The sequence below is a fragment of the Arvicanthis niloticus genome, chromosome 4 (assembly GCF_011762505.2).
Source record: "Arvicanthis niloticus isolate mArvNil1 chromosome 4, mArvNil1.pat.X, whole genome shotgun sequence".
NCBI classification, from domain to species: Eukaryota; Metazoa; Chordata; class Mammalia; order Rodentia; family Muridae; genus Arvicanthis; species Arvicanthis niloticus.
In genome coordinates, this window is record NC_047661.1 from 54,699,607 (window position 1) to 54,716,274 (window position 16,668).

At 37.1% G+C, this 16,668-nt stretch overlaps 1 pseudogene; it reads left to right on the forward strand.

The window, feature by feature from the left end:
• The first annotated feature begins 2,531 nt into the window (after positions 1 to 2,531).
• LOC117707340 (E3 ubiquitin-protein ligase RNF168 pseudogene) lies at positions 2,532 to 3,950 on the forward strand (annotated as a pseudogene).
• The last annotated feature ends 12,718 nt before the right edge of the window (positions 3,951 to 16,668 follow it).

Sequence of the window (16,668 nt, forward strand, 5' to 3'; positions counted from 1 at the left end):
GAATTTTGTAATCAGTGGAAGACAAGAGTAAAAGTAAATCTTTAGTCATTCTTGTATAACAAAGTTGAGAATCCTAAATCCTAGTCAACATTTTCAGGAATTAATGTAAGAAAGTATTTGTGAGCCCCAAATGCTGAAAATAAAGTTTTATTAAATGTTATTTATCGTATCTTGAGTATATCACCATAAATAGTTTTATTTGAAAGTTATATGATAGTCAAAATTAATTTGTATATTTTAATAGACATATTAATATGTATGTTATCTTATTTCAGAAGTAATGGAAACAGAGATTCCTATGAAATCGATTTACCTCTTAATTAGAGGAAGGAAAATCTTTTTATTAATGAATTACTGCCTTACAGAAACATATACACTACATATTGTTCATAACTTGAGGACAGAGTTGATGCAGCAATGAAACTCTATTAACTACTCACTATGCTAAGCATTTGGTAAAAGAAACATAACCTATTAAAAATTTCACTATAAAACCTGAAACTGCATAAGGATATCATCAACAAATGCCTCATCACAAAGTGTTACTGCCATACTATTTCTATAGGAAAATCCAGGCAGTCAGAGTACAAAAGGAGGCACCATGGAAAGAAAAGATTTTTTTGTTTTGGTTTGTTGTTTTGGTTTTTTGTTTTGGTTTGTTTCATTTTGTTTTTTGTTTTTTTACTTGCAACCTATAAGGAGGATGTAGGAGAAGAAAGCCCTTTCATTTGCCTGCCTGCTCTTCAATACAGTGGCAAGTCTGTAACTTCACTGCAATTAGAGATTATTCTTTAGTATTTATTCAGGTTCATATGAAGGAACAGTTGAGACATCCAGCCTTATGGAATTAGCAGCTACTGGATCCTTGGACAGTCCATTCATTTGCAGCCATTGTTGAATTATATGAACCACAGCATGTAAGCAATACTAAATTACAAACACACACACACACACACACACATCCTGTACATTAATTTTTCCAAGGTAAATTAATATTTCTTCAGAGGGAAGGATAGATAATATGATTCATCTCTGAAAAGAACACTATGAGATACTTTTTCTGTTTTTATCTAATAATGGTGTATTTTATATTTTAGATAATTATATATATTATGTTTTCTCTAAGAAAAACAGGTTATTCTCTTAATTCAAAATTAATTTATAAAAACTTTATAGTATTCAGGAAATTTTCCCCTGTCCCATGTAATAGAGCCTCTTCCCCACCTTCTCTTTTATTAGTTTCAGTGTGGAGGTCCTTGATCCACTTGGACTTGAGCTTTGTACAAGGAGAAATGAATGGATCAATTTGCATTCTTCTACATGCTGACCTCCAGTTGAACCAGCAGCATTTGTTGAAAATGCTGTCTTTTTTCCACTAGATGGTTTTAGTTCCTTTGTCAAAGATCAAGTGAACTTAGGTGTGTGGGTTTATTTCTGAGTCTTCAATTATATTCCATTGATCTTTCTGCATGTCTCTGTACCAATACCATACGTTTTTTTTGTTGTTGTTGTTCTTTTGTTTTTTTTTTTTTTGTTTGTTTGTTTTTTTAATCACTATTGCTCTATAATACAGTTTGAGGTTAGGTTTGGTTATTCCCCCAGATAAAAGTTTTCGCTATCCTGAGTTTTTTATCCCAAGTGAATTTGCAAATTGTTCTTTCTAACTTAATGAATAATTGAGTTGGAATTTTCATGGGGATTGCATTGAATCTGTAGATTGCTTTCAGCAAGATGGCCATTTTTACTAAATTAATCCTGCCAATCCATGAGCATTGGAGATATTTCGGTCTTCTGAGATCTTTTATTTCTTTGTTCAGGGACTTGAAGTTCTTGTCATATAGATCTTCCATTTTCTTGGTTAGAGTCACACCAAGGTATTTTTTATTATTTGTGACTATTGTAAAAGGTGCCATTTCCCTAATTTTTTTTCTCAGCCTGTTTATCCTTTGAGTAGAAGAAGGTTACTGATTTGTTTGAGTTGATTTTATATCCAGCCACTTTGCTGAATTTGTTTATCAGGTTTAGGAGTTCTCTGGTGGAAGTCTTGGGGTCACTTCAGTATACTATCATATCATCTGACAATAGAGAAATTTTGACATCTTCCTTTTCAATTTGTATCCCTTTGACCTCCTTTTGTTGTCTAATTGCTCTGGCTAGGACTTAAGAGAACTATATTAAATAAGTAGGGAGAGAAGAGGAAACAAAATACTCATGGGAACAAATATGGAGACAAAATGTGGAACAGAGACTGTCCCACCTGGGGATCCATCCCATATACAGTGACCAAATATAGACACTATTGAGGATGCCAAGAAGTGCATGCTGACAGGAGTCTGATATAGCTTTCTCCTTCAGGGTCTGCAAGAGCCTGACAAATGCAGAGAGTGGATACCATACAGTCACCTGACGATAAGAGGGCTGTGACCCCACATAAACAGCCATTGATGCCAAGGTGAGGAGACACTCAAGTTTACTTCTTAAAGCATCGATGTTTTGTTTTTGATGAACCATTTTTTGTGTAAAAAATAATTTTCATGCCTAAAAACTCCATCCCTTCCTTAACCGAATGTGAGGATCTGTTTGGAAATCCTCCTAGAGCCTGTAACCCGTCGTGTGCAACCACAGGCTTTGTAACCCATGCTTCCAATCCACTGTTGAAAAGGCCAATCTGTGCTGTCCTTTCTGTCGCCGCAGGGTCTCTTCATGGACTCTGTACCATAACCGAAGAAATTCTCTGGTCAATACAGACCTGTGGGAGATTATTCAAAAACACTATGCAAAGGAATGCAAGCTTAGAATCTCTGGACAAGAGTCAAAGGAAATCATTGATGAGTACCAGCCAGTTCGTCTGCTCAGTAAACCTGGGGAGTTGAGGCGAGAATATGAAGAGGAGATAAGCAAGGTGGAAGCTGAGACAAGCCAGCAAGGAAGAAGACAACAAAGCCAGTGAGGAGGAGGAGGAGAAAAGAAAGACAGAGAAAAAAGAAATGAGATGGAAGAGCAGCTGAGAAGCGATGCAGAACTGACACTGAGGCTAAGCTCCAGTATTAACAGTAACTGCGAGAGAAATAGCTTGGCTTCTCCTTTGAGTTACAGAAAATCAGATCCAGTCATAAACAAGTCACAGAAGAAAAATACAAACAAACAAAAAAACTTCGGAGATATTAAAAAATATTTGTCACCTAAGTTGAAGCCTGGGACAGCATGGGAGTGTAAAGCTGTACATGGAGAAGACATCTGCCAGTTTAAGGAAACTGACAGTAGTGACACAAGTGCCCTGTTTTGCAAGACACAGAAATTGAAAAAAATATGCCAACACTTTTTCCTCAGATCTGCCTAGAACCTCAAGAACAAGGTTTGAAGTCTTGGACAGAGTTACATGTGCCACAGTTATGTGTAAGGGACACTGAACAGTGCCTTGAGGGAAAAGTTTAAACAGTATCAAACAGTGCTGATGATTTATGTATTATAAATGATGATGTACCTAGAGCTACAGTTTCTTACCCTAACGAAACTACAGTTAAGCCTTCTAGCAAAATACAAATGAAGAGTACTCTGTGTCAGATATGACCCAGTTAACTGGGGACAACAGAGTGCCAGCGGAGAATAGAGTGTATCACTTACTAGTCACAAAAGAGAGTTCTGAAAGAGAAACCCAGGTATCTGTATTTAAAGAAGTCATGGATCCATGCTTTTCTGCAAAAAGAAGGAAAATAATTGTCAACCTTCCTCGGATCAAGAAGAAACAGAAGTGAATTTTACACAAAAAATTGATAGATTTGGAACATATGCTTTTTGAGAGACATAACCAAGAAGAACAGGACAGATTGTTAGTATTACAACTTCAGAAAGAGGTAGATAAAGAGTAAATGGTACCCTACCAACGGATCCCCCAGGAATATCCTTCATCACACCCTCTTTATTTTAAATTTTTAAACTTTGGATTCTGAAGGAAAATCCGCTGCAGATAGATTCTGGCATCCTGATACCAAAAAGAATTTTGCAACAGTTCTCTGGAAAGACCAATTAACTGGAATCTGGAATGGGCCAGATCCAGTGCTCATCTGGGGAAGAGGTTCTGTCCGCATATATTCCCAAACTGCAGATGCCCCAATTTGGGCACCAAAAATGTTGCAGCCAGAGCTGCCCCACACTTGGGGACCAAAAATGTTGAGAATTGCACTACCCCACATTTGGGGGCCAAAATGTCTCAGACCATTCTGTCAATGTTGGGACCCACACTGCCAAAAGCCTTGGGGACTAACTTGTTAGCCCGCACTGCCCCAAGTAGCTCCTGTCCACAGGTCAGGGTTCAGCAAGAGAGAGAGTGAGGATGGACTGGAGACCAGACAGAGTGTGATTCAATCCTATTTATTCTTCAGTCTCTGTTTATTCTTCAGTATCTCTTCCTAGTCCAAGTTACCAAGTCTTGAGTTCCTAGTCCCTAGTTCCTAGTCCCTAGTGCCTCCAAGTTCCAAGTTACTTCTTCCAAGTGCTAAGTGCTTAATGTCTAATTCCAAGCTCTTCCTCCAAGTGCCAAGTGCCTAATACTTAATAATAATAATTTCTTCTGTCTGCTTCTAACCTTTTATATGTCTCACTTCTAAGCCACACCTCTAAGTCACACCCTTAAGTCACACACCTTTAAGTCTCACACACCCAAGGGAAAATCCTGGGTATCTGAAACAAGATGTTATCAGAGTGTGCTCAGCTGTTGTAGGCTATTGTAATCAAGTCTCTTGTCAGGGTATATGGCTCAAGATGGCTGCAAGGATGATAGCTGCCTTCTGTCGGCTCCCCACAGCAGAGGATGATGCTTGCAGCCAACCTTTGGACCAAGCACAGAGTCCCCAGTGGAGGAGATAGAGAAAGCACTGGAGGAGCTGAAGGGGTTTGCAACCCCATAGGAAGAACAACAATATCAACCAACCAGGACCCTCAGATCACATAAGAACTAAACCATTAACCAAAGAGTTACACATGGAGGGACCCCTGGCTCCAGCCGCACATGTATCAGAGGATGGACTTGTTGGGCATCGATGGGAAAAGAGGTCCTTGGTCCTGTGAAGTCTCAATGCTCCAATGTAGAGGAATGCTAGGGAGGGGTGGTGGGAATGGGTTGTGGGTGTGGAGACACCCTCATAGAAGCAAGGGAAGAGGAGATGGGATAGGGGTTTTTCTGGGGAATAACATTTGAAATGTAAATAAAGACACTATCCAATAAAAAAGACCTTTATAGTAATAATTTCAAATAGTTGGTATCTTCTGTTTAAGCTTTGGTGCATTCCAATCTTTTTTCTACATCTTATGAATAGTAAAACAGTACTTGTCTTAAAATTCAGACTGCTTCTAATGTTCTAAAAATAGACTTTTATCCTTCGTTATTATAAAATCTTTGTGTTAGTGGCAGATTTCCCTAGAGAATTATGCTTAATTGACCTTTAAAATTTCCAGGCTCAATAAGCTTTCTGCAAAATTAAATTGTCTCTACTGGTAGAACTAGAGGAGACCTTAAAGTTCATCTAACTCTTGTTTTCCTTTCATGGATGAGTTTAATTTAGTTTTGCAATGGATAATACATGCAAAATGAGGACTAGAATTCATGTCTCATTTTTCCCAGAATAAGTTCATTTCTGTTCATTTCTCTGCCAAAACCAACAAGCTTTACTTGTTTGATGCTGTGCATGCATGTCTGCAAATGTATCTTTAAAAAAAATTAATCAAATCAAATATAAGGCAGTGTTATTTCTCATATGTATCATATCTTTATTCAAAATGTGTTTCATCTAACATTTTGGAATGATGAATGAAAACCCAAATTATATGTTAGCATTCCAGGATTAGAGCACATCCATCATTTTCCTCAACTTTAAATGTGAAGCCTAAAATAATCTTATATTCTAATCTTATATTCAGTGTTTTGCCCCATTCTCCAAGATCCACCAATATCATTTTCAGCTATGACCATGAATTTTCAGGCTTACTAAGCTTCTTTATAATTTCCAAACTCCTCCCCTCATCTCAATTCTGCTTGGGATGTTCTTCCATACCCTACCACCATTCTTTGCTGCTTCAGTAAGTGTTCCTTCATTTGTTCAGCTATTACTTTATCAAGTATTTTGTAAATCATTTCTACACCTGATATAACAAGCAGTGATAATTCTATGAATGACATTGTTCAGAATCTGGACTGGGATTAACAGGGAAAACCATAAGAAGCCCACAAAGATGCCCGGGATTCTGACTCCAGAGAAGAGCAACTGTGTGCAGATCTAACTTTTCTTGTTCAGTGCAATAAGTTATTTACAACTTTTCAGCCAATAAGGGTGTGGTTACAAATCAAGGGTCTAATGGGGGCATTACAGGCAGTATCAGGGTGAATCTAATTTGTTTGCCTATGACTCTGCAAGGTAGGGGATTGATTACCAGGAATATTTTTGTGATACAGATGAAGTGGCCAAGGCCCTGGGTTTGGGTCCTTTGTTCGGTCTCATTAGTTTGCAGAGAGCTGTTTTAAATAGTCATGGTTTATGGCTGAATCTTGATTCCTCCAGGAGACTTAGGAGAAAATGGAGCTTCACTCTTCATCATACACTCCTTCCTCCACCAGATTCACTCCCATACCCTCCACTTGACATTAGGAAATAACTCCAGTTAGGACACTGGCACACCTCCTAGTAAAAGGATGCTGAGCCTCCTGTTCTCTTTGCCTCTGTGTGTGCAGAAAATGTATGTGCAGTAAATATATGTACAGTTTTCCATGTCCTTTCTTTCTCTCATTAGAAAATAAACATCTTACAAAAGAAATGACAGAAAAAAAACAATAAAATAAGATGAAACAATGTGAAACCAACTTGAAAACTTTGTTTGGAAGCTTCCATGTGGGACTATTGACCAACAGCTCAATTAGATGTAACCCATTTCTGAAACTGGAAGTTTCATTTTGAGGCCCAGGATGACTAGTACGAACTTTGTCTCCCCTTATTGATGGTTATATTTAGATTTCATTTATATAAGTCTATATTTTGAGAAACCTCTACTTGAGCTTCTGCCATAAAAACCACTGACATGGCCTTAGTTCTATCTGCCCCTCTACATATTTCCTCCTTTACCCTGCTCTACTTCTCCCTTATGCATTTGTTTCTAAACAATTTACTAATCAAACTTCCCAATTAACAACTGTTGCATAAAGATATTAAATTATTGTTGGAACAACTGTAATGATATTAAAGAAAATCCACTTTTAAAAGCAATTAAACAAGAAAAGTTCTTTTTTGAACCACTCAACGGTTTCTTAGAATCTTTCATGCCTCATAAACTACATATACAAATTTCAAAGACATTTTCTTATGAAATAATATCTTTTCTACTATACATCCATAGGATCTTATTTCAAAATCCCTATTCCCTAACAAGAGTTTAAAATGTTTCATAGATGTAAGATAAATTAATAATTCTGTAATATAATTCCAAGTTCATAGATTATGTCTTAAAAGAGCAGGTTAGTGTTATTTTATAATAGCAAAAAAAAAGTTTTCAGAAAACACTTTTAAACTTAAATTCTAAAGTTATGCTAAAATGTCAGTATTAAAAATGAAATTTCCTAAAAATCATTGTGTCATTTATTTCAAGATATACAGATAAATTATCCTTACTACTCTAATGGTATTTTAAAAACAATATATTCAATAATAGTAGTGAAAGTAGCAAACTTATCTGCTCGTTTTGAATATGTGAACTTGAATAAAAATATAAACATTGTGACCTGGACAGTATCCTGAAATAATGAATAATAACAATAAAATGAGACAGTTTGGAAAGAAAAATGTAGAAAAGACATAGAGAAGACAGTTTATAAACTTTTAAATATTTCAGAGATATTTTAAAGCCAAAAATGAGAACAATGAAATGTTGAAAACTGTGTGGAGTTTAAAGATATGACGAACATGGTATATTAAACCTAGTGAGAGAAAGGACCTTTATGAATGATGGGGTCATGGATTACAATTGAAGGGTATATCATATATCATGGCTAGGAAGACACAGCGTGTGAAGCTGATCACATTACATGAGCTGCCATGAAACAGAACAGCATATGTGTTCAGACTACTAAATCTCACTGGTGCCGTGCATGATCTGTTTCCTACATTCTTTTAATGTTTGCACAATATTCCCAATCAGAGACACCATCTGGGTATTAAATGTTCAAACACATAAACCTAAAGTAAGCAAATCCAATTCACACTAAAACAACAACCAAAAAATAATAAAGAGAAGGAATATATACAAATTAAAAGTATTTAAAATGATTCCCAGTTCCTTAATATTCTAGGAGTGATTGCTAGGAAAAGGAAACAGCCAAGTTATTCATTGATGATGAAAAATAATAAAAATGTGGTACATATGCACAACAGAATATTATTCAACTTTAAAGAAAAATTATATTAAAAATGTGTAGGTAAATGAGTGGGTTCTGAAATAATTATTCTGAGTTAGATTATCCAGAATCAGAAAGGAAGACACTAAATATTTTCTGTCTTAGATTGATTCTAGCTATGAATCTCTATTTATGTGTATTTAATTATCTATTTATTTATTTATTTTAACTTATTTATTTTTACTTATTCACATTACATCCAGCTCACTGCCCCCTCTCAGGAACCCCCTCCCACAATCCTTCCTCCATTACCTCTCCCCTTTTTCCCTTTTTCTCTGAGCAGGTGGGAGCTTCCCAGGGTATTCTACTCTGGCACTTTAAGTTTTTTTGACCCTAGGTGCTTCCTCACTCATGTTGACCAGACAAGGCAGCCCAGATACTAGAACATATCCCACATACAGGCAACAGCTTTGAGGATAGCCCTCATTCCAGTTGTTCAGATCCACATAAATACCAAGCTATAAATTTGCTACATATGAGAATGGAGGCCTAGGTCCAGCCTGTGTATATTCCTTGGTTGGTGGTTCAGACTCTGAAAACCACCAGGGATCCAGGTTAGTTGACTCTGTTGGTCTTACTGTGGAGTTCCCATACCTTTTGAGGCATGAATCTCTTTTCGAATGGGGAATAAAATAGTCATGAAGGAGGAGAATTGAGAAGGCAAGGGAATGGGGGGAGGGGTTCAGGATCAGGTGTACTAAAGAACAGGAGAGATGGCATAATTGCCATGAAAATGAATGAGAATCTGTACCTGATAGGGGTGAGGAGATGACAGGCATCTCCCGGAGGAAACAGAGACTTGGGGTAAAGAAAACACCCCAGAACCAGGGGGAAATGACCTTAGCTGTAACTCATTGAGGCTATGGAACCTAGAGGCCACCTCCTGTAGGCAGATAGGAACTCCACTGGAGCGATAGCTGTACCAACCCAGGCACAAAACCTCCAACCCAAAGTTTGTTCTGACTACAAGTAATGCAGGCACAGGGGAAGGAACTGAAGGAATGGCCAACCAATAACTGGCCCAACTTGAGACCAATCCCATGGTCAAGCCTGAATCCTTAACACTATTAATAATATACCCTGTTATGCTTGCAGACAGGAGCTTAGTATAGCTGTCTTCTGAGAGGCTCCACCCAGCAGCTGAGTCATACTGATACAGACACCCAAGGCCAAACAGTGGATGGAGTGTATGGTGTATGGAGTATGGAGTGTGGGGACTTTTTTTTTGTTTTGTTTGGTTTTTTTTTTTTTTTTTTTTTTTTTTTTTTTTTGTTTTTGTTTTTTTGAGACAGGGTTTCTCTGTGTAGCCCTGGCATCCTGGAACTCACTCTGTAGACCAGGCTGGCCTCAAAATCAGAAATCTGCCTGCCTCTGCCTCCCAAGTGCTGGGATTAAAGGTACAGTTTCCAGGTGTATGTGGGCTTTCCATTATTTTTTAATCATTGAAGACCAGCTTTATTCCATGGTGATCTTACAGGATGCAAGGGATTATTTCAATATTTTTGTGTCTGTTGAGACCTGGTTTGTGACCAATTATATGGTCTATTTTGAGACAGTAAAATGAGGTGCTGAGAAAAAGGTATATTTTTTTGTTTTAGGATGAAATATTCTATAGATATCTATTAAATCTATTTGGTTCATAACTGTTGTTAGTTTCACTGTGTCTTTGTTTAGTTTCTGTTTCCATGATCTGTCCATTGCTGAGAGTGGGGTGTTGAAATCCCCCACTATTATTGTGTGAGGGGAAATTTGTGCTTTGAGCTTTAGTAAGGTTTTCTTCAGTAATGTGAGTGCTCTTGCATCTGGAGCATAGATATTCAGAATTGAGAGTTCATCTTGGTAGATTTTTCCTTTGATGAGTATGAAGTGTTCTTCCTTATCTTTTTTGATAACTTTTGGTTGAAAGTTAATTTTATTTGATATTAGAATGGCTATTCCAGCTTGTTTCTTATGACCATTTCCTTGGAAAATTGTTTTCCATCCTTTTAATCTGAGGTAGTGTCTGTCTTTGTCACTGAGGTATGCTTCCTGTATGCAGCAAAATTCTGGGTCCTGTTTACTTATCCAGTATGTTAGTCTATGCCTTTTTATTGGAGAATTGAGTCCATTGATGTTAAGAGATATTAAGGAAAAGTGGTTGTCGCTTCCTGTTATTTTTGTTATTAGAGGTGGAATTATGTTTATGTCACTATCTTCTTTTGGGGTTGTTAGAAGTTTACTTCCTTGCTTTTTCTAGGTTGTAGTTTCCCTCCTTATGTTGGAGTTTTCCATCTATTATCCTTTGTAGGGCTGGATTTGTGGAAAGATATTGTATAAATTTGGTTTTGTCATGCAATATCTTGGTTTCTAAGTCTGTAATAATTGAGATTTTTGCTCGGCATAGTAGTCTGGGCTGGCATGTGTGATGTCTTAGGATCTGTATGATATCAGTCCAGGATCTTCTGGCTTCTATAGTCTCCAGTGAGAATTCTGGTGTAATCGTTTTTTAAATTTTATTTAAATTATATTTACATTTCAGATTTTATCCTCTTAACCCATTCCCCCCTCCACCCAGGAACCCCTTATCTCATCCCCCCTCCTCCTGCTTCTATGAGGGTGTGCACCAACCTGCCCCCCACTCCAACCTCCCAACAATCGAATTCCTCCCCGATTGGTGTTCAGCCTTCATGGGACCAAGGATCTCCTCTCCCACCTATGCCCTACAAGGCCATCCTCCCCTACATATATAGCTGGAGTCATAGGCCCCTCCCTATGAGCTCCCAGGCTAGTGGTTTAGATCCTGGGGAGCTCAAGTTGCTTGGTATTTTTGCTCCTCTTGTTGCCACCAACCTTTTCAGCTCCTTCAGTCTTCTAATTCTCCTTTGGGAACCCTTGATCAGATCAATGGTTAGCTGTGAGCATCTGCCTCTGGATATGTCAGACTCTGGTAGACCTCTGAGGAGATAGCTATATCAGGCTCCTGTCAGCATGCACTCCCTGACATCCATATCAACATCTATCATTGGTGACTGCACCTGGGATGGATACCAAGGTACAATGGTCTCCAGATAGCCCCTTCTTGAGTTTCTGTCCCATATTTTGTCTTCATATTTGCTACCTTGAGTATTTTGTTACTCCTTCTAAGTAGTACCAATTTATCCACACTTGGTCTTCCTTCTTCATGAGCTTCATGTGGTCTGTTAGTTGAATCTTGGGTATTTCAACCTTTTGGGCTAATATCTGCTTATCAGTGAGTAAATACCATGTGTATTCTTTTGTAATTGGGTTACCTCACTCAGGATGATATTTTCTAGTTCCATCCATTTACCTAAAAAATTCTTGAATTCATTATTTTTAATAGCAGAGTAATAATCCATTGTGTAAATGTACCACATTTTTTGTATCCATTTCTGTGTTGAAGGACATCTGGGTTCTTTCCAGCTTCTGGCTATTATAAATAAGGCTGCTATTAACATATTGGAGCATATATGCTTGTTATATGTTTGAACATCTTCTGGGTATATTCCCAGAAGTGGTATAGCTGGATCCTCAGGTAGTGCTGTGTTCAATTTTCTGAGGAAACACCAGACAGATTTCCAGAGTGGTTGTACCAGCTTGCAACCCCACCAACAATGGAGGAGTGTTCCTCTTTCTCCACATTCTCACCAGCATCTACTATCACTTGAGTTTTTTATCTTAGCCATTCTGACTGATGTGAGGTGTTATCTCAGTGTTGTTTTGATTTGCATTTCATGATGACTAAGGATGTTGAACATTTCTTAAGGTGCTTCTTGGCCATTCGAATTTCCTCAGTTGAGAATTCTTTGTTTAGCTCTGTACCCCATTTTTAATGGGGTTATTTGGTTTTCTGGAGTCTTAATTTCTTGAGATCTTTGTATATATTGTATATTAGCCCTCTATTGGATGTAGGATTGGTAATGATCTTTTCCCAATCTGTTGGTTGCTGTTTTGTCTTATTGACAGTGTCCTTTGCCTTACAGAAGCTTTGCAATTTTATGAGGTCCCATTTGTCAATTCTTGATCTTAGATCATAAGCCATTGGTGTTTTGTTCAGGAACCTTTCCTTTGTGCCTAGGTATTCTAGGGTCTTCCCCAAATTCTCTTCTATATGTTTCAGTGTATCTGGTTTTATGTGAAGGTCCTTTATCCACTTGGACTTTAGCTGTGTACAAGGGGATAAGAATGGATTAGTTTGCATTCTTCTACATGCTGACCTCCAGTTGAGCCAGCACCATTTGTTGAAAATGCTGTCTTTTTTCCACTGGATGGTTTTAGCTCCTTTGTCAAAATTCAAGTGACCATAGGTATGTGGGCACATTTCTGGATCTTCAATTCTATTCCATTGATCTTCCTGTCTGTCTCTGTACCAATACCATGCAGTTTTTATCACTACTGCTCTGTAATACAGTTTGAGATCAGGGATGGTGACTCCCCTGGAGGTTCTTTTATTGTTAATATTGTTATCCTAGGTTCTTTGTTATTTCAAAAGAATTTGCAAATTGTTCTTTCTATCTCTATGAAGAATTGATTTGGAATTCTGATAGAGATTGCATTGAACCTGTAGATTGCTTTTGGCAAGATAGCCGTTTTTACTAAGTTAATTCTGCCAATCCAGGAGCATGGGAGATCTTTCCTTCTTCTGGGATCTTCTTCGATTTCTTTCTTCAGAGACTTGAAGTTCTTGTTATACAGATACAGATCTTTCACATGCTTGGTTAGATTCACTCCTAGATATTTCATATTATTAGTAACTATTGTGAAGGGTGTCATTTCCCTAATTTCTTTTTCAGCCTGTTTAGCCTTTGAGTAGAGGAAGACTACTGATTTGTTTGAGTTGATTTTATATTGAGCCACTTTGCTGAAGTGTTTAGGAATTCTCTGGTGGAAGTTTTAGGTTCACTTAAGTATACTATCATATCATCTGCAAATAGAGAAATTTTGATTTTTCTTTTCCTATTTGTAACCCTTTGGCTTCCTTTTGTTGTCAAATTACTTTGGCTAGGACTTCCAGTACTATATTGAATAGGTAGGGTGAGAGTGGGCAGCCTTGTCTAGTCCCTGATCTTAGTGGGATTGCTTCAAGTTTCTCTCCATTTAGTTTGATGTTGGCTACTGGCTTGCTGTATATTGCTTTTACTATGTTTAGGTATGGGCCTTGAATTCCTGATCTTTCCAAGACTTTTAACATGAAGGTATGTTAAATTCTGTCAAATGCTTTCTCAGCAACTAGTGAGATGATCATGTAGTTTTTGTCTTTGAGTTTATTTATGTAGTGGGTAACATTGATGGATTTCCAAATATTGAACCTTCCCTGCATTCCTGGGATAAAGCCTACTTGATCATGTTGGATGTTTGTTTTGATATGTTCTTGCATTCGGTTTGTGAGAATTTTATTTATTATTTTTGCATCAATATTCATAAGTGAGATTGGTCTGTAGTTCTCCTTCTTTGTTGGGTCTTTGTGAGTTTAGGTATGAGCATAATTGTAGCTTCATAGAATGAATTCGGTAGTGTTTTTTCTGTTTCTATTCTGTTGAATAGTTTAAAGAGAATTGGTATTAGGTCTTCCTTGAAGGTCTGATAGAATTCTGCACTAAAACCATCACATCCTGTTTTTTTTTTTTTTTTTTGGTGGAGAGACTTTTAATGACTTCTTCTATTTCTTTAGAGGTTATGAGACTGTTTAGATGGTTTCTCTGTTCCTTGCTTAACTTTGGTACCAGGTATTGTCTAGAAAATTGTCCATTTATCCAGATTACCCAATTTTGTTGAGTATAGGCCTTTGTAGTAGGATCTGATGATATTTTTAATTTCCTCAGATTCTGTTGTTATGTCTCCCTTTTCAGTTCTGAATTTATTAATTTGGATACTGTCTCTGTGCCCTTTGATTAGTCTGGCTAAGGGTTTGTCTGTCTTGTTGATTTTCTCAAAGAACCAACTCCTGGTTTTGTTGATATTTTATATAGTTCTTTCTGTTTCTACTTGGTTGTTTTCAGCCCTGAGTTTGATTATTTCCTGCTGTCTACTCCTCTTGGGTATATTTGCTTCTGTTTATTCTAACGCTTTCAGCTGTGATGTCAAGTTGTTAGTGTATGCTCTCTCCAGTTTCTTTTTATAGGCACTTAGAGCTATGAGTTTTCCTCTTAGTACTGCTTTCATGGAGTCCCACAAATTTTGGTATGATGTGTCCTCATTTTCATTAATTTTAAAAAGTCTTTGATTTCTTTCTTTACTTCTTCCTTGACCAAGTCATCCTTGAGTATAGCTTTGTTCAGTTTCCACATGTATGTGGACTTTCAATTGTTTTTTTCATTATTAAAGACCAGCCTTAGTCCATGGTGGTCTGATAGGTTACAAGGGATTATTTCAATTTTTTTGTAACTGTTGAGGCCTGTTTTGTGACCAATTATATGGTCTCTTTTGGAGAAGGTACCATGAAGTGCTGAGAAAAAGGTATATTCTTTTGTTTTAGGATGTAATGTTCTATCGATATCAGTTAAATCCATTTGGTTCATAACTTCTGTTAGTTTTATTGTGTCTCTGTTTAGTTGCTGTTTCCACGATCTGTCCATTGCTGAGAGTGGGGTATTGAAATTCCCCACTATTATTGTGTGAGGTGTAATGTATGCTTTGAGCTTTAGTAAAGTTTTTTTTTTTTTTTTTTAATGTATGTATGTGGGTGCCCTTGCATTTGGGGCATAGATGTTCAGAATTGAGAGTTCTTCTTTTGACGAGTATGAAGTGTCCTTTCTTATCTTTTTTTTTTTTTATTACTTTTGGTAGAAAATCAATTTTATTTGATATTAGAAATGCTACTCCAGCTTGTTTCTTGGGACCATTTGCTTGGAAGATTGTTTTCAATCCTTTTAATTTGAGGTAGTGTCTGTCTTTGTCACAGAGGTGCATTTCCTTTATGCAGCAAAATGCTGGGTCCTGTAGATGTATCCAGTCTGAAAGTGTATGTCTTTTTATTAGAGAATAGATTCCATTGATATTAAAAGATATTAAGGAAAAATGATTGTTGCTTCCTGTTATTTTGTTCGTTGGAGGTGGAATTATGTTTGTGAGCATGGGTCAGGATATCGTGTCCTTATTGAGCATAACAACTAGGATTCTGCCCCAGCAAAAAGGACTATGGGAGGGGTGAAAGAGGAGTGGTATTCTGGAGTGAGAGTTTTGGGTTGGTAATGTGTCCTGATTGCCTCAGGCTCCCAGCTGCAGCTCTTGGGCATAGGTTTTCAGGGGAGGGATCTTATCTGCTGCTCTGTGTGCAGTGGTCCTTCTAGGATGGGCCAGGATATGGTGTCTTCACAGGGGCAGACCAGTTAGGAGTCTGCCCCAGCAAAAAACAAAGACAGGCTTGGTATTCTTAACAGGACCCCAACCAACTTCAGAAAGAAGAAACAAGAGAATAGATACCTGAGTAGGTCATAGACACTAGGGGAGCTCCTAAGACCATCAAAAGTTTTTGTCTGATTATCCATAGATTTGAACTTCTTCAATTTCTCATTGGCGGCACCTTCTTTTTTTACAGTATATGGCACTTGATACAGAGATATATAATATATCAATTGGGATTGCCTTTGCTTACATGTAAATGAGATAGTTATATTACTCTCCCTACTTCCCAGGCTCACAGATGATAGTATAAGAGTGGGAAGTATGAATGAAATGGGCAGAGGTAGTGGTTATATATTCATCTGAAGGGAAACACTAATTATAAAACATGACTGTGCCACTGAACATATGAACTCAAAATGTCTGTTTCTGCTTTCTTGTACAAAGTCAGCACAAAATCAAGCCAGCCAATATTCTATTGTATATGGGAATGAAAGTTGAAGTTACACCACTACCCAAGGAGCTGCTAATAATTGATTGCTCCTGCTGGAGAAAGAAAAAGAAGAATGGAAAGGTATGTAAGAGAGTGTTGGGTACCACAAATTATTAAATATGCAAAAATTAAATTGCAGGACAATTTTAAGACAATTAAAAAATCATAGTGAATTTAAATTATTTAAGATATCTTATTACCACAAATAGACTTTAAAATATGAGTGAGAAACAACTTTAAATGTTTTAAAGATATATTTTTATTCAGAAGTCATTAAGAAATATTAGAAATAAATGAACAGAAAAATCTTTAAGCAAGCAAAGTAGTTCTACAAATATTCAATACATTTAACTGAATGGAAAAGCAACATTGAATTAAAAATAAAGTATAATTAACACAA